Raw genomic sequence first — 26,404 nt, 5'->3', positions numbered from 1 at the left:
TGCCTGCCGCCACGCCTGGTTAATTTTTGTATTTTTAGTAGGAACATGGTTTCACCATGTTGGCCAGGCTGGTCTCAAACTCCTGACCTCAGGTGATCTGCCCGCCTCGGCATCCCAAAGTACTGGGATTACAGGCATGAACCACCATGCCCGGCCCTGACTCTGTTTCTTTAAATTGCATTTGTTATGTCTGTTGTATTCTGATGGAGGAAGGAGTGAATGGTGTGATATTTGGGGGCTGCTTTAAAACACTCCAACAAGGAAATGGAAAACAGTAGATGAAGCAAGTGTGGCAAAATCTTGATAACTGTCATATCTGGACAATGGGTATATAGAATCGATTATACTACTCTCTACATTTGTACATATGTAAGAACGTTCCAAATTAAAATGACAAATGACTTAATTATTAGAATGTCAGAAATGCATGATGTAAAAAACTCAACTATACAGTAGGATAGTGGGACGTCAGTCTGCTCCCCTCTCCCAGGCCCCAGTCCCTTTTAGGACTAAGTCCTCTTTCCAGCCTCTTCTACAGCCTTCCAGAGGTTGACCGTGTGTATACAAGCCTATGAGTGTAAGTGTGGTTTATTATTTTATTTTATTTTTTGACACAGGATCTTACTCTGTCACCCAGGCTGGAGTGCAGTGGCATGATCTCAGCTAACTGCAACTCTGCCTCCTGGGTTCAAGTGATTCTCCTGCCTCAGCCTCCCAAGTAGCTGGAACTACAGGCATGCACCACGATGCCCAGGGAATTTTTGTATTTTTAGTAGAGACGGGGTTTCTCCACGTTAGCCAGGCTGGTCTTGAACTCCTGACCTCAGGTTATCCATTGGCCTTGGCCTCCCAAAGTGCTGGGATTATAGGCATGACCACCTCGTCCAGCCTCAATAGTATTATACATTTATTACTCTTATCCCTGGATACTGGGTTTCCAAGCTCACTGCATATTTCTGTGTATGCACCTGGGTGGGTGTAACTGTTGGACAGGATTCTGTGGTTGGAATCCATGTGACTTATTCATCACCCTAGAGACAGATACCGAGGCTGCCTCCAGCACCCACTGTCATGGTCAACACCACTGTGGCCATCCTTGTCCATGTCCACCTCTGAACCTTGCCCCTTACTGTAGCAAGCATTTTTTCTCAGCCTACATACATCTGCCTTGGGTTTTAAAATAGCTGCATGGTGTTCCTCATTTTGGATGTTCCATAGTTTAGCTAATCATCTCTCTATTGAAAGACTTTTCAATCCTCTCTTTCATCATCTCACTCAAACTATGAATAGCCTTGTTCAGTTGTCAGTTTGCACACATGCAAGCACATTTTTAGGCGAAAGTCCTAGGGATGGAATTGCTGAGGCAGAGGGCCTGTGTCCTTGTCATTTGCATGGATCCTGACAGAAAAGTGTGAGAATGTCTCTTTCCCACCCATCAGCAAAGCTGTCTTCTAGCACTCAGGTTCTTTGAGACTCAGAGTGGTGGCCTGGCTGGGATAACACAGCCAGCGAGGGTTGGCACTGAGCCTGGCATGCAGGAAACTGAACCCTGGCCTTTCCAAGGCACCGCTTCAGCTTCTTCGTGCCCAAAGCTTCACAGAGTCTCGGACCTTCCTAGCAAGTCTATGGGCTTCAGCCTTTGGAATGTGCCTGGTAAGCAACCCCTCCAAGTGTCTGCTAGCCTACAGCAGTGTCAGCCTTGGAGCTCGTCACGTGAAAGCCCCTGGGAGGTTGTGTCAGGCCCAGCCTCTGTAGATCCCTGACCCTTTCCCCACCCCCACCTCCCCTGCAGTGTCTTCATAAATGGCTCTGTCGGAGTTAGACATCCTTGGGAGCCTGGAGTGGTGTTGCCTGGAGACAACTGGGCAACAGATCTGAGTTATTTATTTATTTATTGAGACGGAGTTTCGCTCTTGTCGCCTAGGCTGGAGTGCAATGACGCAATCTCAGCTCACTGCAACCTCCACCTCCCGGGTTCAAGTGATTCTCCTGCCTCAGCCTCCCCAGTAGCTGGGACTACAGGCGCCTGCCACCATGCCTGGCTAATTTTGGTATTTTTAGTAGAGATGGGATTTCACCACATTGGCCAGGCTGGTCTCAAACTCCTGACCTCAGGTGATCCGCCTGCCTCAGCCTCCCAAAGTTCTGGGATTACAGGCGCCAGCCACTGTGCCTGGCCAGATCTGAGTTATTTAAAGGAGGGAGAGGGTGGGAGGGAAGGGGTGACAGCCTGTTTATTCAGGGATGGATGGTCCCGCTGCTGCAGGGTTTGGCAGCCTCTCCCACCTCTCGTCTTTCTCAGTGTCCAGAGCCGGGGACTCTGCAGCGAGACCCAGTAGAAGGCCACTTGGACCACCTTTCTGATGGCAGTAGGGGTTGGAGAGTCTCTGCATGCCTCAGGGGGCTCTGTACAAGTGCTGGCTCAGAGAGCGAGGAGGTGTGGGCAGAAGGACCAAGCCTTGGAGAGAAATCTTCTGATGTTGATAACCACAACTCCTATTATGAGCTTCCTCTCAGACAGCTATTCGATAACAATTTTAAATTTATTAGTTCATTTGATCTCAAAACTCATCAAGGTAGGTATGACTATCCCCATTTTATAGATGTGGAAACTGAGACTCAGAGACATTAAGTGACTTGCCTGAGGTCACACAGCTAAGTGGCAGAAACCAAATGAAAACTCACGTCTGTCTGATGCAGAAGCCAGAACAAACCTCCGTATGTTGCTAGAGATGGCAGGGCCCTTGAATGCACCCACGTCTCCCCACCCCGAGCTGCCTTGGGAGGTCCTGCATCCTGTCCTGCTGTGTGCCACCAATCGTGCTTCTCCAGCACCCTGGTCCCACCCCGACCCTGCAGGAAACACAGGGCTCTGAAATGATCCGAGACTTGTCTGCCTTTCCCACAGGTCTGTGAGCACCTCGAGGGCAGGGCAGGGTTTTACTCATCTGTGTCCTGAGCCCAGGGTCAGGCACATAGTGGGTACTTAAAGAGCATTTCCACATGGAGCTTGGGTGTTTGAGCACTCTCCCTCAGACAGGGGCCAGCTGTCTATCTATGGGCCCTCACTCTCTCCCCGACAGCCCTGCAGGGGCCAGAAGAAATGATCCTTCTTTTTTTGTTGTGTACTTGTTTACTGTCCTCCCAGCCCACTAAAATGTCAGTTCCATGAAGGCAGGAACTTGTCTGCCTCATTCACTTCTCAGGGGATAGAACAGTCTTGGAATATAGAAGGGGCTCCATAAATGTTTGTTGGCAGACTGACTAATTTTTTTTTTTTTTTTTTTTTTAATTGAGACAGAGTCTTATTCTGTTGCCCCGGCTGGAGTGCAGTGGCATGATCTCAGCTCACTGCAACCTCTGCCTCCCAGTTTCAAGCAATTCTCGTGCCTCAGCCTGCCACGTAGCTGGGATTACAGGGGCGTGCCACTATGCCTGGCTAATTTTTTTGTATTTTTAGTAGAGATGGGGTTTCACCATGTTGGCCAGGCTGGTCTCGAACTCCTGACCTCAGGTGATCCACCCGCCTCAGCCTCCCAAAGTGCTGGGATTACAGGTGTGAGAAACAGTACCCTGCCTGACTGACTAAATAAATGAATGAAATATATTTGTGGAATGAATGAGCCAGGATTCCTCCCTCCTTTTCTCTCTTGATCTGATGGAGCATCTCCCTGTAGAACCTGAAGAATGTTCTGGAGCTAGAATCACCCTCCTGCCACATGTCCTGGGTGCTCTTCAGTCAGGCCTTTAAGTAGTCCCGTGGGGAGGGAGGGGAGCAAGATCTGGTGCCTGCTCTTAGGAATCTCATTGTTCTGTGCAGCATGTTCAAACTGCAGGTCACGGGCAAAATCAGTGTAGTGCCCTGCAGTCAGCAATAACAAAACGAAATAGAATAAGATAGATTAGAGGGCTGTGCGTGGTGGCTCACACCTGTAATCCCAACACTTTGGGCGGCCGAGGCAGGTGGATCACCTGAGGTCAGGAGTTCAAGACCAGCCTGGCCAACATGGTGAAACCCTGTCTCTACTAAAAATACAAAAATCAGCTGGCCATGGTGGCGGGAACCTGTAATTCTAGCTACTTGGGAGGCTGAGGCAGGAGAATTGCTTGAACCCAGGAGGTGGAGGCAGCAGTGAGCCGAGATTGTGCCACCGCCACTGCACTCCAGCCTGAGGCTCTGTCGAAGGAAGCAGGATGCATCCAATGCAGTAAGGCTAAGCGTTTTTTGTGAATAACACACATTCACATAACTGTGTAGCCGGCCCCGGTGTAAAATGTATTTCTTACTTTGGGTCTTGGTAAAAAAAAGGTTTGAATCTTGTGTGTGAATTTGGGAGTTGGGGGATGTAATCCTTAGGCTTAGACCCAAAGAAGGGTATAAACAATTAAAGGAATAATCCTGCCCATAGTATGATGCCGATAACCGAACATGTATCCTGTGCCAGGCGGGGGTGCTCGGGTCCCAGTGCCTGGCAGGGAAGGGAGGGGAAGGAGTCCTGAGTGGACAGAGATCCCATGGGCAGATAGGGGAGGAGTCCAAGGCAAATTGCCTGGAGGAGGAACCTGAACTCAGGCTCCAAACACCCCTCTGCCCTGGCAGGTTCAGGGCTAGGTCATAGTTTGAGCTTGGGTGGCAACAGCAATGACAGGAACAGCTGTCATCAGTAAGTACTGGCTGAGTGCCAAGCACCTTTTATCCTCCAGACTTTCCCAGGAAGCAAGAACTGCTCTTTGCATCATTTTACAAATGAGGAGACTTGGAGCAATGTGGTAACTTGTAGCATGGGGTCACATGGTGGTAAAGTTGCTGTGGCTAGATCCAAGCCCAGGTCTGCCCTGCTTAAAGCCCTTGTCTTTAGGATTGCACACAGAAGGGGGCCGAAAAAATGGGAGTGCTGGATGCTGGAGATGGGGCAGTGGGCCTGGAAGGGCAGATGGCAGACAGGGGATCTGTCTGTGTGGGGACTCAGGCATCAGGGATGAGTTTGCCTGAAGCTCAGAGACCACTGGGCTCAGGGGGAAATCGCAGGCCCCAAAACTCCCACCCTGGAGGGTGCACATGATTCCTGTTCTTGGCAGTAATGCAGTTACAAGGAGCAAGGCCAGGCCAGCCCGTGTTCTGATGTTGTCCACTCCTCAGGCCCAGTGTTCCCCAGCTGTGGCAGATGTCAGGGGAAGAGCAGCTAGGGCCTGTTTCCTGTCTTTGATCAGGATTCATCTTTGCTGGTTTGAATCCAGCTCCTCTGCTTTCCAGCGAGTCATCTGTGCCTGTCAGGAAATAATTTTTGGTTTAAGCGTTCTCTCAAGGGAATCTGGGGTTCCCACAGCTCATGTTTCTGCCCAGGGACTGAACTTGGGAGCTCTCTCCTGAGAGCACCAGCACCTTGCTTGGGCTAACAGGGCAGTGGACGGCCACAGGCGAGTCTGTCGGGGTGTGAGTAACAGGTTACTTACATTCTTTGCAGCAGCAGCTCGTCTGGTTTTGGACTGTGGCAGGTGCTTCGTGTGTGTGCTACACGTAAACACACATACACCCATGCTCACTCATAAAGCCACACTCGCTCCCACTAGACACTTGCACAAACATGGATCCCTGCAAATATGAGTTCACACACGAACAACACAAGCATGATAACATGGTGTCTTGGGCGCTTGTGTGTGTGGGAGGTGGGTGCTGGCAGTGCTGGTGGAGTGCTGGGTGAGTGAGGGTCAGTCCCGACTTCTCTCCTTCCTGAGATCCTGGTCTGGGACCCATGAATCTTTTCTCAGGGGATTTTGGGCTTCTCCTCTGAGCTTCCAGATTTCTCAGGAATCTTCTGCTGCAGTTTGAGCTGCTCAAATTGGCTCAAGTGAGAGCTGGCTTGACTGATTCTTTCTTCCTGCCTGGGGCTGGGGAGACAGCAGAGTACCTTCTCTTGGGTGTACCCAGGGCTGCTCTGTGGCCTTCAACATTCAGTCGTTGTTCCCCTCCCAGGCCCAGGGCGGGGCAGATCTGACTGCGAATCTTTCTTGGGGTTGCAGGAACTCTCCTAGCCCCATGGCCAGCAGATGGCCAGGGCTGCAGGACTTGCTATTCTGAGTAGGGACTTGGCAGGCCCTCTGGAGGGGCTGGTGGTGGGCTGGTGAGGCTGGGCACTGTGGCTTGGATGCAGTCTGTGGCCTGACCCCGAGGAACCTCCAAGCCCTCAGCCCCCTACCTACCAGCTGAACCCTGAGGCTGTTAGAGCCAGAAGGGTTGTGACTGCAGGCTTTCCTGAGAACATCTTTGTCCTGGGCTTTTCTGCTTGGTTCAACAGGAACACCTACTGTGTGTGTGGTGAGTACAAATGAACGTATGAAGACGTGCCAGGCACTGTGCTGTGGACCAAAAGACAGGTCAGGCACAGGTAGGACATAGCTTTTGTTCTCTGGGAGCTAGAGAGGCACACAGTCATGGATTCCAGCATCTGCCGGGCAGGGGGTGAGGTGAGGGGAAGCAAAGTGTGTATATTTGTATGTGTGTATGTGCATATGTGTATGTGCTATGTTTGTGTATGTATATATATGTGCATGCATACCTATATGCATGTTTATAATGTATACATGTGCATTGGCATACATATATGGACATGTATGTGTATACATGTGTGCGTATGCATGCACATGTATGTAAATGTGTATTTTGCATCTGCTCACACACATGCCTGCCCCTGCCTTAGTCCTGACCTAGAGGAGGGCATTATCCTGGAATGCATCCTCAGGATGGCAGGCTTCAGTTGGGGAGTCTGGCAGGGGGCAGGATGGGATACGTGGCTGTGGCAAGAAGAAGAAGGAAGGAAACTGTGGCCCAGGATGGAGTCCTACAGTGTGCCACACATGATGCCTGGACATTACTTGCCCAGCTCACTGGCTTCTCAAACACCTCTTTGAAGGAGGATGAAGCCATCTTATGGATGCAGAAGTTGGGAATCTGAGAACTTACATTACTTTTCCCAGACCACACAGCCAGTAAATTGTGAGCCACTTTGAGCCTAGCTCTGCTGAACTCTGAAGGTCAGGTCTGTTTCCCAAGGCCACTATGGGATTTTCTCTGCTGCTGTCGTTTTTCACACACCTTGGGTGGCGCAGGAGGAGGTATGGAGCTGAGGGCAAGTTTCCCTGGGCCTGTTTCCTCATTTATTAAAATAGGGATCAGAAAAGTATTGACCTTACAACATCGCGAAGCACTTAAGAGCTAGGTGCTGGGGACATGGTGAGACCACCACAATGAGTCATTTCTCTTGTCTTCAGTTATTCTTAGGGGTCATGGGGAATGTGTTCCCCTCTCCCAGCCCAGCACTCTCCAGCCTGACAGAGGTGGTGCCTACACTGCCTTCATTCTGGGGCAACCCCAGCTCGCCCAAATCCCGCTCCATCCCGAATGGGGGTGAGGCACGTGGTAACAGGTGAGAAAGAAGGATTTCCCGAGTGTAGAGCCGCGAGAGGGAGGAAGTGACTCACCAACCACAACAAAGCCCATCTCTCCGCTAGGAAGCACCAGCCAGCGAGGAGTGAACGCACGCACGTGGGTGCATTCACCCACGTGCTCGCGGGGGCGTGTGGGGCCGTCGGGGCTGGCTGCCACCTAGTGCTAGTCCGCGCAGGTGCGGTGAGGGGTGGTGGGGGGCAGGCCTATGGTGCGGGTCACTGCCTGAAACCGCATGATGGGGTGGGGGCAGAGGGACCCCTCTCCATCCAAAACTCTGCTCTGCCGTTCTCCTTTCGCCTCTGGGGGCCGAGGGGCGCGTTTTCTTAGGACCCCGGGGCGTGGGAGGAGCCCCTGCTTGGGAGGACAGTCTGCTGTTTAGGGGCTCCCCTTCGACACGTGGGAGGCAAAAGTCCAGGGCGCACTATCTTCTAGCTCCCGTCGCACAGCACAGCGAGGCCAGCCTGGAGCCCACGTGCTGGGCTCGGTCCCGCCGAGGCTCGGCCTGCCTGTAAAGCAGAGAGGAGCGAGGGAAGCCAGGCCAGCGGGTCTCACGGGTAGCCGGCGTCCGGGACGGGGTGTGGCGCCCAGAGCGCTGCTGCCTCTCGCAGCCAGGAGGCTGGATGTAGGGTTTGGGTGTCTTCCAGAAGGAGCCGCACTAGCGACGAGGGAAGAGGAACTGGCTTCCCGGGCAGTCTCCCCCGCCCCAAACTTTTCCTCCTCGCGGAGGGAGGAAGCGCGGCCGGGGAAGGTGGGGCCCGCGTTCCGCCCGCCCGGGGGTCGCGGCTGGGGTGAGTGTGTCTTTAAATCCGAGCCCCCCGCCCCTCGCGGTGGGGCCGGGGCTCGCGGTCCGGGCGGGGGCGGACGCGGTGATTGGCGGCCTGGCCGGATCCGCCCCTCGGCGCTGGGGACGCGGGGCGCGGGCAGCAGCTCGGCGCGCAAGGGCCGGGGCGCTCAGCTCCAGTTGGCGGTGAGTGCGGGCTCCCTCTTGCGTGGCCTCGCCTGGTCCGCCTGGCCTGCCCACCTCCGGAGCCGCCTCTGTCCCCGCATGGGCTGGGGAAGTTGGGAGGAGCGAGCCGGAGCCAGAGCCCGCGCCGGGCGCGCCCCGCCGCTGCCTGACTCGGCGCCCGCAGTCCGGGCGCAGCGCGCCTGCCGTAGGAGCACGGATGCCCCCCGGAGCCGCGGGCTGGCAGGTACAGACGTGTCCCGGCCTGGGGCTGGCGAGGGGCGGGCAAATCCAGAATCCCCCGGCACCCCCCATTCCGAGGCTGCTCCAGACACCAACTCCCCATCCTCTGGGGAGGTGAGGTCCTGGGCCTTCACCCAACACCAGCTCAGTATTGATCGCTGGGAGGCAAGAGGGACTCACAGGGAGCAATTGCTGTGTGGTTCTGTGTGTTGGACCTTGGGCTACCCCCTCTCCCGAGTTCCCTGGGTTTGGTGTAGGCATGGGCTGGCGACAGTTCCACTTTTCATTGCCAGACCTGGGAGCACGGCCAGGATCTAGGGTTCCCCGCGAAGTTAGGGGGAGATTGGGGAGAGGGAAGCCGATTCATGACCGAGATGGGGTGCTGGGACTCATCGCTAGGGGGCGTGAGGCCCGCAGATCCAGGATGAGTCCAGAAGTCTCAGCGGGCACACGCTTTGATTCTTGGCCCAGTCTGGCCGTCTTCCTCTGTAGGCCTGGGTCTCCGAGGAGAGTACATTTTTCAGTTTCAGAGGGTTTTCCTGAAGGGGCAGTGACCTGTCAGAGAGAGAGTGGCCTATGGGAGACCGGCAGCACCGGGCTCCTGAAGGTGGCCGGAATGGTTGGAGCTCTTTCATGTCTCTTGGGTTGTCAGAGGTGGGAGTAAAGCTTCATGGCCCCGGGAATATTATGGGCATCGCTACTCTCCCAGCCAGAGGCCCAGGCACCAACCAACTCCTTAGCTTCTGGGTAGAACAACCTGAACCCAGTGGCTGAGCACCTCTTAAATGCCAGGCAGAGCACTGGGCCATGCCCCTGGAGTGTGTGGGTGGGGGAGATTTGAAGGATTCTGTCCTCAGGAGGCTCAGCCTCTGGGGGGAAAACAGGACATAAACACACAAAGTTCACTGATACAGGGTTTCGATACCAGTCCTGGACTGGTGATAGTGGAAAGCCAAGAGGCTACACACCATTAATTGCTACATGAGTAATACAGGCTGCGAGACTGCCAGGGCAGCAGAGATCCAGTTCCATGCAAGCAAGCAAATGTGCTGAAATGTTCCAGCTCCATGCCCACCCTTACTTATTACCCTGCTCCAAGGGCAGGGAGCAGCAGGGGCGCTGAGGAGGTTCTCTTGCACCCATCCCCACCCACTCCCAGGTTTGTTTGTTTCCTGCTGGTGGATTTCTGAAGTAACCCATTTGGTTTCTTGGCTTGGACTGAGCATGGGACTCTCCTACTTGCCCTGTGGCTCCTGGGGTTTGGGGTCTAGAGCCAGCCTTGTAGGAGGTTCAGAGGCAAACAGGAGGAAGTCCTCACTTCCTTTCTGAAGAGCCTCCATCGCTGGGGGTTGGGGGTAGGTTGGGAGACTGGCAGGCACTGGGTCAGTTTCCTGTGAGTGCAGACAGACCCCAGGTGGTGCATGCACCCCCCCACTTCCCTGGCCAGTGTTGGGGGTGGGCACAGTAGGGCCCAGGTAACTTGAGGTGGGTGATTCCTGGCACAGCTCTGACCTCACTTCTGTGAGGCTCTGCTGTATCTGGGGCCCTGCCCCCTCCCTCACTGTCCCTGGCAGGTTTCTGTTTTTCTGGAACACTTTGTGGAGGTGGCAGTGTACTCATGCTCGTGGCCTTGGGTGCAGTTCTGGGAGTGGGAGTTGCTGAGCTCACCCGAAACTCTTGGCTGGCACTGTGAGAACTTGTGTGAACACACTTGCCTGCCTCAAAACAGGTGGTGCACAGACGTGGGTTACCCAGGCACCTGTGGGGGATACCCATGGGGGCAGAGACGTGAGTGCACGTGTGTGCTCAGGTTTACAGCTGCGTGGGCAGAGACATAGAGGAACTGGATGCATATGTACATGAGGACAGACACAGGAGGATGATGGGGGTGAGCAAACTACCCGGGGAACACAGACGTGTGCGGGGACAGAAATACATGAACGCATCAGCGTGGGCCACGTATGGGCTGCAGACATGTACATAGAAATACACCATCGCTGGGATCTGAATCTCCCCACGTGGGAGGCAGACATGTAAGTGGACAGACGTATAGGTAGACCCACCAGAGCACAGACGGGGATGGGAACCGACATTCCCAGACAAGACTTGGAGCCACAGGGAAGCCGCTCAAGTACCTGGGCAGAATGGAGTTGGCTGTGAGCTCCTGGGGGGCACAGACACATATGCTTGCCAGAGCCAGCTGACAGCAGAGGCCCGGAACCAGACACAGGTGGGTTCTGAGAGGTGGGCCGAGGCGCGCGTTACCTGGGTATCACCCTTTCCCTGCGTGACACAGTGCCCGGGAGTGGTCCTGTTTGGAGTGGTGATGGTACCGGTGCTCTGTGGTGGAGCTTATTTCTAGACTCTCACTTTGGGGTTTGAGGACCCCCAAAAGCTCAGTCTCCTGTGTTTTCCTCTGAGAGTCATTTGGCCTCTCCACCTCTGCATTACAAGGCTGGGCTGTGCCTTAAACGCCAGCAGGTGCTCTTTGAATTTTGATTCTCATCTTTTCTGGGTCTCCAGAGGCTTCCTGAAGTGAGGCTGTGTGGCCTGGGTGGAGTGCTCCAGCTATTCTTTGCCTACCAGAATAGAGGAGGAACTGCTTGGGGATTCTCCTGAACGCAAGCCTGCGGGTCTTTGACAGGGATGGGAGATTCCCTCGGGGGAGAGAGAGAGCACATGCGGCTGCATCTGTGATGAGAGCCACTGCCCTCTGGGGCGGGCTCCTTCTTCGCTAAGCCCCGGGCTTGCACAGGGAAGGGGTCCACCACCTTGCTATGCTCAGGTCTACCTCTGCCCAACCTGGCACCTGAGAGCCAGCCCAGATTCTAGATATGGTTTGATACTAATGCACCATGTAACCTCCAGCAAGTCAATTAATGCCTTGGTTTCCTCATCTTTAGAGTGGGGCCACTAACCTCTACCTCCTTGTGGGTTCAGTGGGAGAAAATCAGTGCAAAGCATGTGGCCCAGTGCATGGCATGGAGTGAGTGCTCAGTTGATGTCGGGGTGAGGGCCTTTGATTATGAGCTGTCCCCTGTGGCCAGGACTCTGCAGGGCTTCCTCGGCAGCTGGGTGCATGGCCCTGGGCCTCTGGGTGAGTCCTGGAGCAGGCTGGGTGGGCCAGGCATCTCTCATGTGAAAGCTGGAGGGCTTTGTCCTCAGTCTGTGCCCACTAGTCCCTCCTTAGCCCTGTGGGACCTCCATACACGGGGTCAGGAAATGGCAGGCTGGGCAGGCGTATGGAAGCTTGGGCCTGCTGCCTGCTGGGCCTCTGGGAGGGGAGCCAGTGGTTTGCTAAGAATAGTCCCGAATCATGGCTCTCGCCTCCCAGAGGGCAGCCCAGCCATGTGCCACCCCTGTCTCGGGCCAAGGCCCTTGCAGATGGGCTTTTTATGTTTCCTGTAACTGGTGCTCAGCACAGGATTCTGCCTGGGAGCAGCAAGCTTAGTCTGGGAGGAGACTCTGTTTGCCCTTCCGAGGCTTTTGACTGGGACCTGGGGAAAGAGAAGGTCTGGAAGCACTGGCCTTTATAATCCCTGAGTTCCTCTTCCACTCAGGGCTTTTCCTGACACATCTGCCTTGACCATCTTCCTACCTGCAAATAGACCTGTTGTGATTAAGAACACTGGCTCCGGAAAGAAACCACCTGGGTCTGAATTTCTGCTCCCTCCCTCATTAGCCGTGTGGCCCAGGGCAAGAAACTTAACCTCTCTGTGCCTCAAGTCCCTTGTGTCACCGGGTTAAGGATAACAACTCCCTTATGAGAATGTCACAAAGATGAAAGGAGGTAATCTCAGAGAGCCCCCAAGGCACTGGCTCCTAGGAAGTACTCCATAAACATTAGGTGCTTCTGTTGTTCCCATGATATTAGTCTCTCAGCAGAGGCCAGGGTGCTCAGCACAGGACCAGATGGTGGGAAGGGACCAGAGTGGCATCTTGATGTGGGTTCCTGAGCTTTTTGGCCCTGGGTTCAGTATGAGGTGCAGGGGCTTCGAAGGTAGATTAAACTCAGTCCCCACCAGGAGGTGAGCGAGGTGCATGCAGACGCCATGTCTGGTTCTGTAACGGGGTCTGTGCTAGTTCTAGTTTGAGCCGGAGGGAGGGAATGGCTGGCATGGGGTGTGTGTGATACTTCACGTGGGCTTTGAGGGATGGCCAGGAGTTTGAAAAGGGGGAGGGCAAGGCTTCTGCAGCAGAAAGAGCAGTGTGGCAGAGGTGTGACAGCCTTGGGAAGCGTTTTGTATATTTCCCATAACTGGCATGTGGGCTGGCTTTGGCCACAGGGTGCGCCTGCTTGGGCTGAAGCTGAGCACTGATGAGAGAGGCAGGTGGGGTGTCTAGCTCATCTGCACACCCGTGGAAGGCAGTAGGGAACATCTTTGGGAACTGGGTGTGTCACTGCCAATGCTTTGGGATCCTAGGGAGTTGGGGCTTTCAGAAATTCCATGAGGAGGGAGGATGTGGTGCTGCGAGGGCTGTGGGTACCCTGGGAAATGGCCAACAGGCTGGGTGTGGCCCATGGGTGGGGAGAGGGGTGGGTGCCCTGAGATGACCTGGGACCCTGCCAGCTTCTGCATCCTGCTGAGCCCCAGGCCCTTCCTCTCTGCGGGCTGTGCCGGCCTCTGTCTGGCCTTCCCAGAGTGGAGGCCTGGGACGCTGGGACATATTTTGGAAGATTCTATTTAGAAAGCATAGAGGGGACTTCTCCTCCCCTTTTCCTTTTCCTGGAATGGAGAGTCTCCTGAAGGAGTTAACCCCTTTCCTGCTGGTCACAGAGTGGCCCGTGAATGTGTCCCCCACTTTTTTTAGGATCACTATTTTATCGTTGCTCTTTCTGTTATGCGGGATATGTACATCAGGTGCTGAAAGGTACAACACATTCTGCAACTGAGCGCCACCTTCCGAGACTGAACCGGCAAAGAAAGTACACTGAACATCAGCATCTGGCAATATATTTTTTATTTGTGTGTTTGTTTTTTTGAGATGGAGTCTTATTCTGTTGCTCAGCCTGGTGTTCAATGGCACGTTCCTAGCTCACTGCAACCTCTGTGTCCCAGGTTCAAGTAATTCTCGTGCCTCAGCCTCCTGAGTAGCTGAGATTACAGGTGCCCACTACCACGTCCAGCTAATTTTTGTATTTTTTTTTTTTTTTGAGACAGAGTCTCGCTCTATCGCCCAGGCTGGAGTGCAGTGGCGTGATCTCGGCTTACTGCAAGCTCCGCCTCCCGGGTTCACACCATTCTCCTACCTCAGCCTCCCGAGTAGCTGGGACTACAGGCACCTGCCACCACACCTGGCTAATTTTTTGTATTTTTAGTAGAGACAGGGTTTCACCGTGGTGGTCAGGATGGTCTCAATCTCCTGACCTTGTGATCTGCCCGCCTTGGCCTCCCAAAGTACTGGCATTACAGGCGTGAGCCACTGTGCCTGGCCTGTCATTTTTGTATTTTTAATGGAGATGGGGTTTCACCACATTGGCCAGGCTGGTCTCAAACTCCTGACCTCAGGTGATCTGCCCATCGTGACCTCCCAAAGTGTTGGGATTACAGATGTGAGCCACCATGCTCGGCCCCAATATTTTTCTAAAAAAAGACTAAAATGGATTTAAATTGATTAGCACTGTTAAATCACATCTAATATTTGATACTACATGATTTAATATAGCTGAATGATGCAATGATGGAAAATGTGTTTACATCAAAGAATACAACCAAAATGAAGATAGCAAAGAAAACCCATATACTTTTTTTAAACAGGAAAATACTTTTGAAGTATACATGTAACCGCCCATTCTTTTCTTTTCTTTTCTTTTATTTATTTATTTATTTATTTATTTATTTATTTATTTATTTATTTTTTGAGATGGAGTCTCACTCTGTCACCCAGGCTGGAGTGCAGTGGCGTGATCTTGGCTCACTGCAAGCTCTGCCTCCTGGGTTCAAGAGATTCTCCTGCCTCAGCCTCCCAAGTAGCTGGGACTACAGGTGCGTGCCACCACACCTGGCTAATTTTTGTGTTTTTAGTATAGACAGGGTTTTGCCATTTTGACCAGGTTGGTCTCCAACTCCTGACCTCAGGTGATCTGCCTGCCTTGGACTCCCAAAGTGCTGGGATTACAGGCATGAGCCACTGTGCCTGGCCGAAACTGCCCATTGTTTTAAAGAAAAATTACTGCAAGCAAAGTTATCAACCTTTAGAAAATACACACATAGCATTGCTAAGCATCCCCCGTTCCAATATGCATACTTGGAAAATACAAAGTTAAATTGTAAACAATAGATGAGCTTCATATTTGTAAGAATATGGAAAGAAATCCCATTTTTAGCAGTGTCGTATAAAGAACTGTCTTTTCATGTGAAATTCATGAATTGTCCTTCTGTTGGGATCATACTTCACAAACCACCATGTTTTTGAGATGAGATTACAGTGCGAGATAGAACATCTTAGCAATGTTATCTTATTGTTAAAGTTAAATTTTTTTTAACTATTTTTCAGAACACCTCCCTTAAGTATGTAGGATTCATTTTTAAAATTCTTCCTAGAAAAAATATACAAAGGAGAGGTATGTTTATTCCCTGTTATACTTCTGGAAGGCACTTCCATGGTGGAGAAAGGGCTTCTCTCTCTTCTGTTCACTGATTGTTTTTGTCCTTGGTGTGTGTTAAGATGTAAGATTTCAGGTTAGTTGTCTGAGCAAACTTTTTTTTTTTTTTTTGTTTTTGGGACAGAGTTTCATGCTTGTTGCCCATGCTGGAGTGCAATGGTATGATCTCAGCTTACTGCAACCTCCACCTCCTGGGTTCAAACGATTCTCCTGCCTCAGCCTCCCAAGCAGCTGGGACTACAGGTGTGTGCCACCACACCCGGCTAATTTTTGTATTTTTAGTAGAGACAGGGTTTCCATGTTGGCCACGCTGATCTTGAACTCCTGACCTCAAGTGATCCACTTGCCTCGGCCTCCCAAAGTGCTGGGATTAAAGGCGTGAGCCACCATGCCCAGCCACAAACTTCTTATTACAACCACGGAAGGGGCACACATGGGTCCTGTCTCTGGTATGGATTCACACACATGTGCGCAAATTGAAGTCCAATAAAAAGTGTTTCCCGCAGACCCACCGTGTGCCATGAAAGAGCTTCTCTCCAGCACAGACTGGTTGGTGTCGTTCTGGTTTTGAGCTCTCAACAAGAGCTTTGCCATGCTCTTCACAGATGAGGACTCTGGGACTGTGGCTGTGCAGATGTTTTCTCATGGCAGAGTTATCCAAGAACATCTTTGTGCTCCCTTTATGAGGGCAAGCTGTTGTTCTTGGAGCATCATTTTATCTAATTTTTCTTGGCTTCATTCTAGCAAGTTATGCCCATTGTTTAGGATTTGAGAGGTTACTGCCAGGTATTCCTCCAGGAGGAAGTTTCAGGAGGCAGGTTATCTTCATTGGTCAGTTGTTCAATCATTGTTGACATATCAAGGTCAATATCTTTTTTTTTTTTTTTTCCTCGTTGGACCACATGGTGACCAAGAACTTGCCCTCCAGGTTCTTGATCTGCACCTGCTTCTGCTCCTGCTTCTTGTTGCCTAGGTTGGCGCCATCACCACCCACCACATTTCCGCTTTGACGTCTGCCCTGTAGTGACTGAGCCCTTCATCCTGGGACCATTGAGGTTGGTGCCAACCCCTGCACTTCCCAGGGACAGCCCTCTCTCAGGGCCCCGGGACCCTGGTTGGCAGGGCCTAGAAGGCTTCATCAGCCAGTCAGGCACTGTGGCTCACACCTGTAATCCCAGCACTTTGGGAAGCCAGGGCAGGTGGATCACTCAAGGTCAGGAGTTCGAGACCAGCCTGGCCAACATGGCGAAACCCCATCTCTACTAATAATACAAAAATTAGCCAGGTGTAGTGGTGGGTACCTGTAGTCCCAGCTACTAGGGAGGCTGAGACTGGAGAATAGCTTGAACCTAGGAGGCGGAGGTTGCAGTGAGCTGAGGTCACGCCACTGCACCCCGGTCTGGGCAACAGAGTGAGATTCTGTCTCTCAAAAAAAAAAAAAAACCAAAAAACTCATCAGCCTGATCCGAGTGGTGGTTTAGCTTTGCCTTGACCATCATCTTTTGCCTTGGCCACTACGCCTGGCCAATTTTTTGTATTTTTAGTAGCAATGGGGTTTCACCATGTTAACCAGGATGGTCTCAATCTCCTGACCTCGTGATCCTCCCGACTTGGCCTCCCAAAGTGCTGGGATTACAAGCATGAGCCACTGAGCCCGGCCTAATTTTTTGTTTTAACTGAGGTGAAATCCATTTAAGTAAAATAAACCATTTTAAAGCCCACAATTCAGAGGCATTTAATATAGTCACAATGTTGTACAACCACCGCTTCTATCACATTCTAAAACATTTTATCACCCTGAAGGAAAACCCTGTACTTATTAAGCCGTTACTCACCATTCCCTTCTCTACTACCGTACTTTTTTTTCTTTAAAAAAAAAAAACAGTTTTGTTGAGATATGTACACCATAAAATCCACCTGCGTGAAGTGTGTACTTTGGTGAGTATTGGTAAAAGTCATGGGCATGCAGCCACCTCCTAGACAAGTCTGGCAACATTTTCCATCACCTAGAAGGGCCCTATGTTCCCTTGTAGCCGGTCACCACTCCCACCTTGGGCCCAGGCCCACTCATCTACATTCTGTCACTATGATTTTGTTTTTTCTGGATTTTTCACATACATGGACTCATATAACAGGTAGCTTTTAGTGACTGGCCTCTTTACTCAACATGATGTTTTCTGAGATTCATCTCTGTTATTGGATGATTTAATCAGTTCCATTTCTTTTTTATTGGTGAGTAGTATTCCAATGTGTGAGATATGTTAAAAATAGTGTAAAATTTCTCTGTTTTTTTTTTTTTAGAAGGGCCTCATTCCTATTGCCCAGGCTGCAGTGAAGTGGTGCAGTGTTAGCTCACTGCAGCCTTAACTTCCTGTCCTCAAATGATCTTCCCACCTCAGCCTTCTGAGTAGCTGGGACTACAGCTGTGCACCACCATGCCTGGCTAATTTTTGTATTTTTAGTAGACACGGGGTTTTGCCCTGTTGCCCAGACTGGTCTTGAACTCCTGGACTCAAGTGATCTGCCTGCCTTGGCCTCCCAAAGTGCTGGGATTACAGGCGTGAGCCACCATGCCTGGCCTAAAATAATCTTCACAAAAGATTCTAGTAGTAGCTTCATAGAAAGTAAAATGTCAAAGTCCCCTTTCCCCTCCTTCCCCTCTCTCTGGTCCCCGGAAGTGACACTATCAGCAGTGTGCCGAGTGTCCTTTGGTCTTTTTTCTGTACCTCTACATGAATTTGTGTGGTTTTTGATTTTCGGGGTGAGCCCAAACTCAGTCTGCTTTCATCCGGCCATGTATCATGCAGAGGGACCCCAGCACTGCCATGGGAGTTCTGAGCACATGTCCTGAGCTGGAGCCCGGCGAGGCTTTGGGAGAGATGGGAAGAAGCCTTCCTGGAGGTGGTTAATGTAGAGCAGGTCCTGGAGAAGGGTGGCATTGGATCAAACAGCATCAGTGTCCAAAACAGCCTCTCTGGTGACCCGTCCTGGTGGTCTGGGTGGATGTGTCCTCCTGCCGCTTCACCACTGACCCCAACTTGGCTGCCACCGGTGGGGGCTTCTTCCCATCTCTCTGAAGTGTCACTGGAAGGAATAGGTCCAGGACAGGGCAGTTTGTTGGGTTGATAGAGGAGGGACCCTTGGGAAATTGCCCCTTGCCAAAGTCTCTTCAGGCAGCTTGTAGGGGCCTCCCAGTAGCCATCTTGCCTGGCCTGCATGGGTGGAGGATGGGATGCCTGTGGCCTCTGAGGAAGGGGCTGCCTGGGCTCAGATTTTCACCCTCCTGGCTCCACCCCAACCCCAGCCAGTGGGGTCCCAGGGGCTCCAAGTCTTATGTCATGCTGCTTTCCTTGACGCTGCCGTCGATGTGTAAATGAACCCCATCCCCTGCATCCTAAAGTTGGTTGTTTTCATTGTTTTTAAGTCTTTCCTAACTTAATAGTTCAAAGTAGTGCTTTAATTGTAAGACATGGGTTCCAGGAGATAGGAATCCTGTGTGGTGGTTCGAGGGCAGCCACCTGCTCACCCAGGATGGGGTTATCTTGTGACCTGGGGTCCCATCCTGGGCTCAGGAGTCCTGTAGGGGGAGGGGGAGGACCTGGCAGGGAGCTCTGCATAGGTGGGTTTGTGGATATCTCCCTTTCTCCAGCTGAATGCTGCTCAAATGTGGGTAATACATGGACTCCCAATTCACAGCCCTGTTGAGATCTAATTCACATGCTGTACAATTCACCCATTTAGTAGGTTTTTTTTTTTTTTTTTGAGACGGAGTCTCGCTCTGTGGCCCAGGCTGGAGTGCAGTGGCACGATCTGGACTCACTGCAAGCTCCACCTCCCGGGTTCACGCCATTCTCCTGCCTCAGCCTCCCCAGCAGCTGGGACTACAGGTGCCCGCCACCACGCCTGGCTAATTTTTTGTATTTTTTAGTAGAGACGGGGTTTCACCATGTTAGATAGTATGGTCTGGATCTCCTGACCTCGTGATCCACCTGCCTCGGCCTCCCAAAGTGCTGGGATTACAGGCGTGAGCCACCGCGCCCAACCATTTAGTAGCTTTTAATACATTCAAAGAGTTGTCGTCTCACCACAGTTTAATTTTACATTTTCATCAACCTCAGAAGATACCCCGTACCCATTAGTAGTCACTCCCCACTCCCAGCCCACTAGCATGCTCTCTATTGCTATAGATTTGCCGATTCTAGACATTTCATATAAATGAAGTCATACAACATATGGGTTTTTTGTAGACTCCCTCTCTCTCTCTCTCTTTTTTTTTTTTGAGACAGAGTCTCGCTCTGTTGCCCAGTCTGGAGTATAGTGGTGTGATCTCAGCTCATGGCAACCTCTGCCTCCCAGCTTCAAGTGATTCTCCTGCCTCAGCCTCCTGAGTAGCTGGGATCACAGGTACTTGCCACCATGCCCAGCTAATTTTTGTATTTTTAGTAGAGATGAGGTTTCACCATGTTGGCCAGGCTGGTCTTGAACTGCTGACCTCAGGTGATCCATCTGCCTCGGCCTCCCATAATGGTGGGATTACAGGCGTGAGCTACTGCACCCGGCCCTCTCTCTCTCTCTTTTTAAAGGTCTCACTCTGTTGCTCAGGCTGGGGTGCAGTGGTACAGTCATGGCTCACTGCAGCCTCAACCTTCTGGGCTCAGGTGTTCCTTCCTTCTCAGTCTCCTGAGTATCTAGGACCACAGGCGTGTGTTTAAAATTTTTTTTTTAATAGAAACGAGGTCTTGTGTTGCCCAGGCCTTGAACTCCTGAGCTCAAGAGTCCCTTTTGAACAACAACAACAAACCCCTCACTTGCTGATTGACATTATTCTTACTGTACTATAACTGAAATGTGTATAAGACCAGGCATAAACACCTTAGACTTAAAGTTTTTACAAAACTATTTTAAAAACCAGGAAATAGTAGTAAAACCAGAAAGCCAACTCATTTCCAGTGAACAATGTGACTTTAATTGGAAGGATGTTAACTGCACCTACACTGCCAACCTTGGGTTGATGGAGAGAACTGTGCCCTTGGACCTCTCTTGTGTCCCCTGCCTCTGTTTCTTGGGCCTGCTGTACAGGAAAGTACTAATAATGTTGGGCTGATGGGATGGTTTGGGGTAATCAGACCTCACATTTAAGCCTAGACTGCACGTGAGCAATTCCTGAATGTCTGTTTTAATAGGGCATCGCCTGATACCTGGAAAGCTGGCTTGTTTGATTGAAGATAAGCATGGAATAGTGGCATTATTGAAATCTGCTTGTAGTGGCTCTTAAACCCAGTTCTTGTAGGAACCAGGGATTTGGCACAGAGATAGGCTTTGCTCAGTTCACGCAGATGCTCTCAACATGCACATGGTCCTGACTGCTAAGAAGCTGGGCCTTTGAATGGGCACCTCCAGGCTGCCATGGGCTATGGGGTGGCTCTGTTCTTCCTCCCCACCCCCTTTTTTTCCTATTTGAATCACAACCTTTCTTTGTGCTGGGTGAGATGATACCATTTGGCCTTCATGGAGTAGGAACTGGATTGTAAACACAGGAGCAAACTTGAGGCTCAAATTGTAGGGCACTGCTTGCTTATGAGATGATTATTCAGAGGACCAGGGGATGCTCTCATTACTTTTTTTTTTTTTTTTTTTTTTTTTTTTGAGACGGAGTCTCACGCTGTTGCCCAGGCTGGAGTGCAGTGGCGGATCTCGGCTCACTGCAAGCTCCGCCTCCCGGGTTCCCGCCATTCTCCTGCCTCAGCCTCCTGAGTAGCTGGGACTACAGGCGCCCGCCACCGCGCCCGGCTATTTTTTTTGTATTTTTAGTAGAGACGGGGTTTCACTGTGGTCTCGATCTCCTGACCTTGTGATCCGCCCGCCTCGGCCTCCCAAAGTGCTGGGATTACAGGCTTGAGCCACCGCGCCCGGCCGCTCTCATTACTTTTTGAAATTAACATTAAAGATAATCCTTTTAAAGTGTACAATTCAGTGGCATTTAGTACATTTGCAATGTTGTGCAACTATCACCGCAAACATTTCCAGTTCCAAAACATGTTCATCACCCCAAAAGGAAAACTCCATCTATCCATTAAGTAATCCCTCCCAGTTTCCCCTCCCCCAGCCTTTGGCAACCATGGATCTGCATTCTGTCTCTGGATTTGCCTATTTTGGATAGTTTGTATAAGGGGAATCATGTCATATGTGACCTTCTGTGTCTGGCTTTTTTCACTTAGCATAGTGTTCAGGGCTCATCTGTGTTGTAGCAAGTATCAGTCCTCCATTCCCTTTTATGGCTGAATAACTTTCCATTGTATGGATAGGCCACACTTTGTTTATTCATTTATTGTTTGATGGACATTTGGGTTGTTTCCACTTTTCAACTATTGTGAATAGCTGTTTGGCTGCTATGAATGTTCATGTACAAGCATTTGTTTGGATACTTGTTTTTGATTCTCTTGGGTATATACTCAGCAGTAGGATTGCTTGGTCATATGGTACGTCTTTAACTTTTGAGTTTGATGTTCTGGAATTAGACAGTGGTGATGGTTGTACAACTTTGTGAATATACTAAAAAACATTAAGTCATATACAGACGGTCTCTGACTTACGATGGTTCCACTTATGCTTTTTCAACTTAACGATGGGTATATCTGGATATAACTCCGTGGTAAGTCAAGGACCTCCTTACATCCTGCGATTTGTATCACTCTACCATTGTAAAGTTGAAAAAGTATAAGTGGAACCATCGTAAGTCAAGGACTGTCTGCTGTGTTACCAGAATTAAATATGTGTTTGACTTTTTTTTTTGAGACAGAGTCTTGCTCTGTCACCCAGGCTGGAGTGCGGTGGCGCGATCTTGGCTCACTGCAACCTCTGCCTCCTGGGTTCAAACGATTCTCCTCCCTCAGCTTCCTGAGTAGCTGGGATTACAGGTACCCACCACCACGCCCGGCTAATTTTTGTGTATTTAGTAGAGATGGGGTTTCACCATGTTGGCCAGGCTGGTGTAGAACTCCTGACCTCAGGTGATCCACCCACCTCAGCCTCCCAAACTGCTGGGATTATGGGCATGAGCCCCTGCACCCGGCCTTGACTTATGATATGTATAATTTATGATGGGTTTGTCAGAGTGAAACCCCATGGTTACATCAAGGAGCATCTGTACTTTAAAGCGTGAATTTTATGGTATGTGAATTATATCTCAATTTAAAAATTTCACAGATCCCCAAGCAGGCATTCATGGAGTCTGGATTGAGTCGTATTCTCAGTTTTGGCAACCCAGGGTCCTGCATCACCTCTTGGGAATCCTGGGGTCTCCCTTGGTGGGCGAGGACACTGTGTCTCACTCCATAGTCCCATTTTTGGGGGTAGTCGGTGTGAGCTGTAGGAAGCAAATGGGCTCACTTGCTGCCTGCCCCCCTACCTTGGCTCATTCTGGCCCTTTCCAGCTGCTGCTGCTGCTTCCTTGTTTTGAGTCAGGGCCTTGCTCTGTTGCCCAGGTTGGAGTGCAGTGGCATGATTGCAGTTCACTGCAACCTTGAGCTCCTGGGCTCAAGTGATCCTCCCACCTCAGCCTCTCAAAATGTTGGAATTACAGGCATGAATTACCACTTGTAGCCCGTTTCTGGCGCCAAAACAAGAGGTGCTTACTGTAGAACTGTTTCCTTAGTTTCCCCTCCCGTGAAGTGGGTCTGTGAGCAGCCCAGCCATGGCCACAGCCTGGGCTCTGCAGACAGTGATGTCTGTTGCGGGTCAGACATGCCACGCTGACTTCCTCTCCGGATCCTCTTTTCCTCTGTCTTTTGTGTTGCTTTCCACAATGGCCTGTGTGAGCCTCAGGACCAGTTCCTCTTTTGCGATGCTGCTTCCTTCTAAGATTGCAGCTGAGGGCGGCGGTGGCCCCCTTCCCTTGTCTGTCTGTTCAGTCCTCACTGCATACTCACTTCCCCCCAGTCTGGCCTGTCTCAGTTGGCAGCAACCCCATGCTTCTAGGTGTCCAGGCTAAACACTGCAAAACTGTCCGTGGTTTCTCTCTTTCTCTTACATTTCAGAAAAGACGTGCCAGGAGGTTCACTGGCCTCACCTTCAGCATGGATGCAGGATGAGCCATGTCTTCACCTGTCCTCCGCCGCTGGCCCCACCTCCAGCATCATCTGCACTGTTGCAGTGCCACCTGATGTTTCTGCTGGTTTCTGCCCTTGTCCCCAACCAACTCTTCTAACACAGCAGCTAGCAGACCTTGTCAGAACTTAAAACTCAGGTCAGAGCACTTGTGTTCCAAGCTCCCTAGGGGCTCCCTGTATCCTTACAGTGAAAGCCAGTGTCCTTAGTGGCTTCCAGGACACCACCATCCAATACCCAGCCTCATGCTCACCTTGTCGCAGCCCCACTGACTAGCTCATGACTCTTTCAGTACCCTAGGATCACCCCACCACAGGACATTTGCATAGGCTAGCCCCGCCACCTGGCGTGCTTTTTCTCCAGAGAGGCACAGGGCTGCCACACCACTTCCTTCAGGTCTTTACTCTCATGTGAGGCCTCCCCTGCATACCTTGTCTAAACTTTCACTTCTTGCCTGCATCTCCTTTTGTACTATTTTACTAATTTATATAGTTTATTTCTGTGTCTCTTGCTAGGGTGCATGAGGCAGGGATTTTTGCTCTGTATTTCTGGCTCTTAGAACAGTGCCTCACATATAGGTGGTATCCCAGAAATGTTTGTAGGATGGCTACAGGAAGAGAGAATGCATGAGCCCATTTTACAGATGAGAAAATGATCCTCAAAAAGGTGGAGTGGAACCTGGTCTCTTGACTCCCTGCCCAGGGCTCTCTGGCTGAACCACAGTTGCCACCTCTTCTTCCCCATATCCCTGACTCCAGAACAGCCATGTGAACCTTGTGGGTTTGAGTGTTCAGAGCTCCCTTAGAAGTTCCGCTTGTCAGCGGGGTAATTATGGAACTGGCAGCTACCTCCGGGCATTTGCATGGAAAGGATGGTAAGAGCCTGCTCCTGCGGACAGGGGCTTGCTCTGTGTGAGGCACTGGGCTTGGCAGGTTATAGGGATTTCTCAGTTAAGCCTCACAGCATCCTGTGGAAGGGGACTGGTCATGTCTCCCATTCTGCAGACAACGAAGTAGGGAGCTTTTATGTGGGCAGAAATGAAAAAGATCGGTAACATGTTGAACTAGGCAGGATGTGGGGAAGCTGGCTTTCTTAAGCATGAAGCAGCGTTGGTTGCTGTATAAAATGCGACAGCCTTTTGGAAAAGTAATTTGGCAGTATCTCTGAAAGTTGTTTAAATGCACATCTTTATCTCAGCCTCCCGAGTTCTGGTAACCTGTCCTAAAGAAGTAAACTATCAGGATGCAAGGCTGTGTGCACAAGGATTTCGCAGCAGTAAACCGGAGACTCGCTGTCTCCTTTCAGTTCTGTGTTTTTCCCACCGCAGGGCATCTGCACGGGCCGTTCCCTCTGCTGCTGGGCATGCTTCTTCACATGGCCGGGGCCTTCCTGTCTTCATACGTCGGCATAGGCCTTCCATGACTGTCTTATCTAGAATATGTCCTTTCCCTATCTTCCCCATCTTCTAGCTCAGCCTCAGCCCCTGGTAGCCCACATCACAATGTATACAGTGTATCATAATCGTGTCCCCGGGTGGACTCCCTCCCTCCCTGCCTCCCTCTCTTTCTCTTGTTGGAAGATCTGTTCCATGAGGGTCCGGGTCTGTGCCTGTCTGGTTGACAGGGTCAGTACTTCGCAGCTGTTTGTTGAATGAGTGGTGATGCAATGAAATGGCTTGCCACCATTAAGCAGACAGGGTTGGAATTACCTGTATAGGCTGGGAGGGATGTTGGTATTAAAACACTGGTTTTAAGGCCGGGCGCGGTGGCTCAAGCCTGTAATCCCAGCACTTTGGGAGGCCGAGACGGCGGATCACGAGGTCAGGAGATCGAGACCATCCTGGTTAACACGGTGAAACCCCGTCTCTACTAAAAACATACAAAAAACTAGCTGGCCGAGTTGGCGGACGCCTGTAGTCCCAGCTACTCGGGAGGTGGAGGCAGGAGAATGGCGTGAACCCGGGAGGCGGAGCTTGCAGTGAGCTGAGATCCGGCCACTGCACTCCAGCCTGGGTGACAGCGCAAGACTCCGTCTCAAAACAAAACAAAACAAAACAAAACAAAACAAAACAAAAACACTGGTTTTAATACAATGGTGTTGGAATTACTTGTATTGGCTGGGAGGGGTGTTTGTGTTGTCCTGTTAAGGGCAAAAGCTTGTTGCACAAGGAAGCTTAAGAGGTGGGCTTGGATGGGGATGGGAAGGGCATAAGCATTTTCTGTATAGACCTTTGACTTGTGACAGTAAGTACAAGTTACTTTTGTAATAAAAAATCTCGTAGGCTGGGTGTGGTGGCTCATACCTGTAATCCCAGCACTTACAGGTATGTGGGAGGCTGAGGCAGGAAGATCACTGATGCCCAGGAGTTTGAGTGGAGCCTGGGCAGCACAGTGAGATCCTTGTCTCTACAAAAGTAAAAAAAATTAGACAGCTGTGGTAGTGTGTACCTATAGTTCCCCAGATACTTGGGAGGTTGAGGTGGGAGGATTGCTTGAGTCTGGGAGGTCGAGGCTGCAGTGAGTCATGATCGCACCACTGCATTCCAGCCTGGACAACGGAGGGAGACTCTCTCTCAAACAACAACAACAACAACAACAGCAACAACACCTGGTTAACAAAATAAAATAAAAAGGGAGAAAAAGTATCCCATTAGGGAGTATCAGGACTTGAACTCTGGTCTTTCGGACTCCCAGCCCATGTTCTTACCCATAACCCAACCCTTGCCATATTTCCACACACAACCTCTTAGTATAGCCTCACTGCAGTCCTCAGGGGAAAGCAGAGTATGAGTTATTAGCTATTTCTATTTTATTTTGTCAATTGATATCTAATTTCCAGATAGTGAATCAAGGCATAGCTTGATGAGTTGCTGCGGTTATATCACTTGTGTCTCCCTACCCAGATCAAGGTGTAGATTTCCAGTGCCCCAGAGGTTCCCTGGTGCCCCTTCCCAGTCCTTTTCCCCACCCTCCCACCCCTGCAGGTGGTCACTCTCCTGACCGCCTTCCCGAGGATCAGTCCTGCCTATTCTTGAACTTTGTATAAGTGGACTAATATG

General features: G+C 51.0%; 1 protein-coding gene across 11 annotated transcripts in view; it reads left to right on the top strand.

The window, feature by feature from the left end:
• PALD1 (phosphatase domain containing paladin 1) overlaps positions 1 to 26,404 on the top strand; it is a 110,409-nt gene that overhangs the window by 11,127 nt on the left and 72,878 nt on the right. For 4 of the 11 annotated variants that reach the window (XM_015147454.3, XM_077946652.1, XM_077946653.1 and 1 more), the window contains exon 1: positions 7,612 to 8,235. The exons of 2 other annotated variants lie outside the window; for them this stretch is intronic. The gene's annotated coding sequence lies outside the window, so the exon portion shown is untranslated. Of the gene's footprint in view, positions 1 to 7,611; positions 8,638 to 9,976; positions 10,864 to 26,404 lie in introns of those variants that run through there. 5 more of the 11 variants (XM_015147453.3, XM_015147455.3, XM_028826537.2 and 2 more) reach the window with 2 other exon arrangements.

This window comes from Macaca mulatta, chromosome 9 (genome assembly GCF_049350105.2).
Source record: "Macaca mulatta isolate MMU2019108-1 chromosome 9, T2T-MMU8v2.0, whole genome shotgun sequence".
NCBI lineage: Eukaryota > Metazoa > Chordata > Mammalia > Primates > Cercopithecidae > Macaca > Macaca mulatta.
The sequence above is the reverse complement of the archived record's forward strand: the minus strand, read 5'-3'. Positions and strand labels throughout refer to the sequence as shown.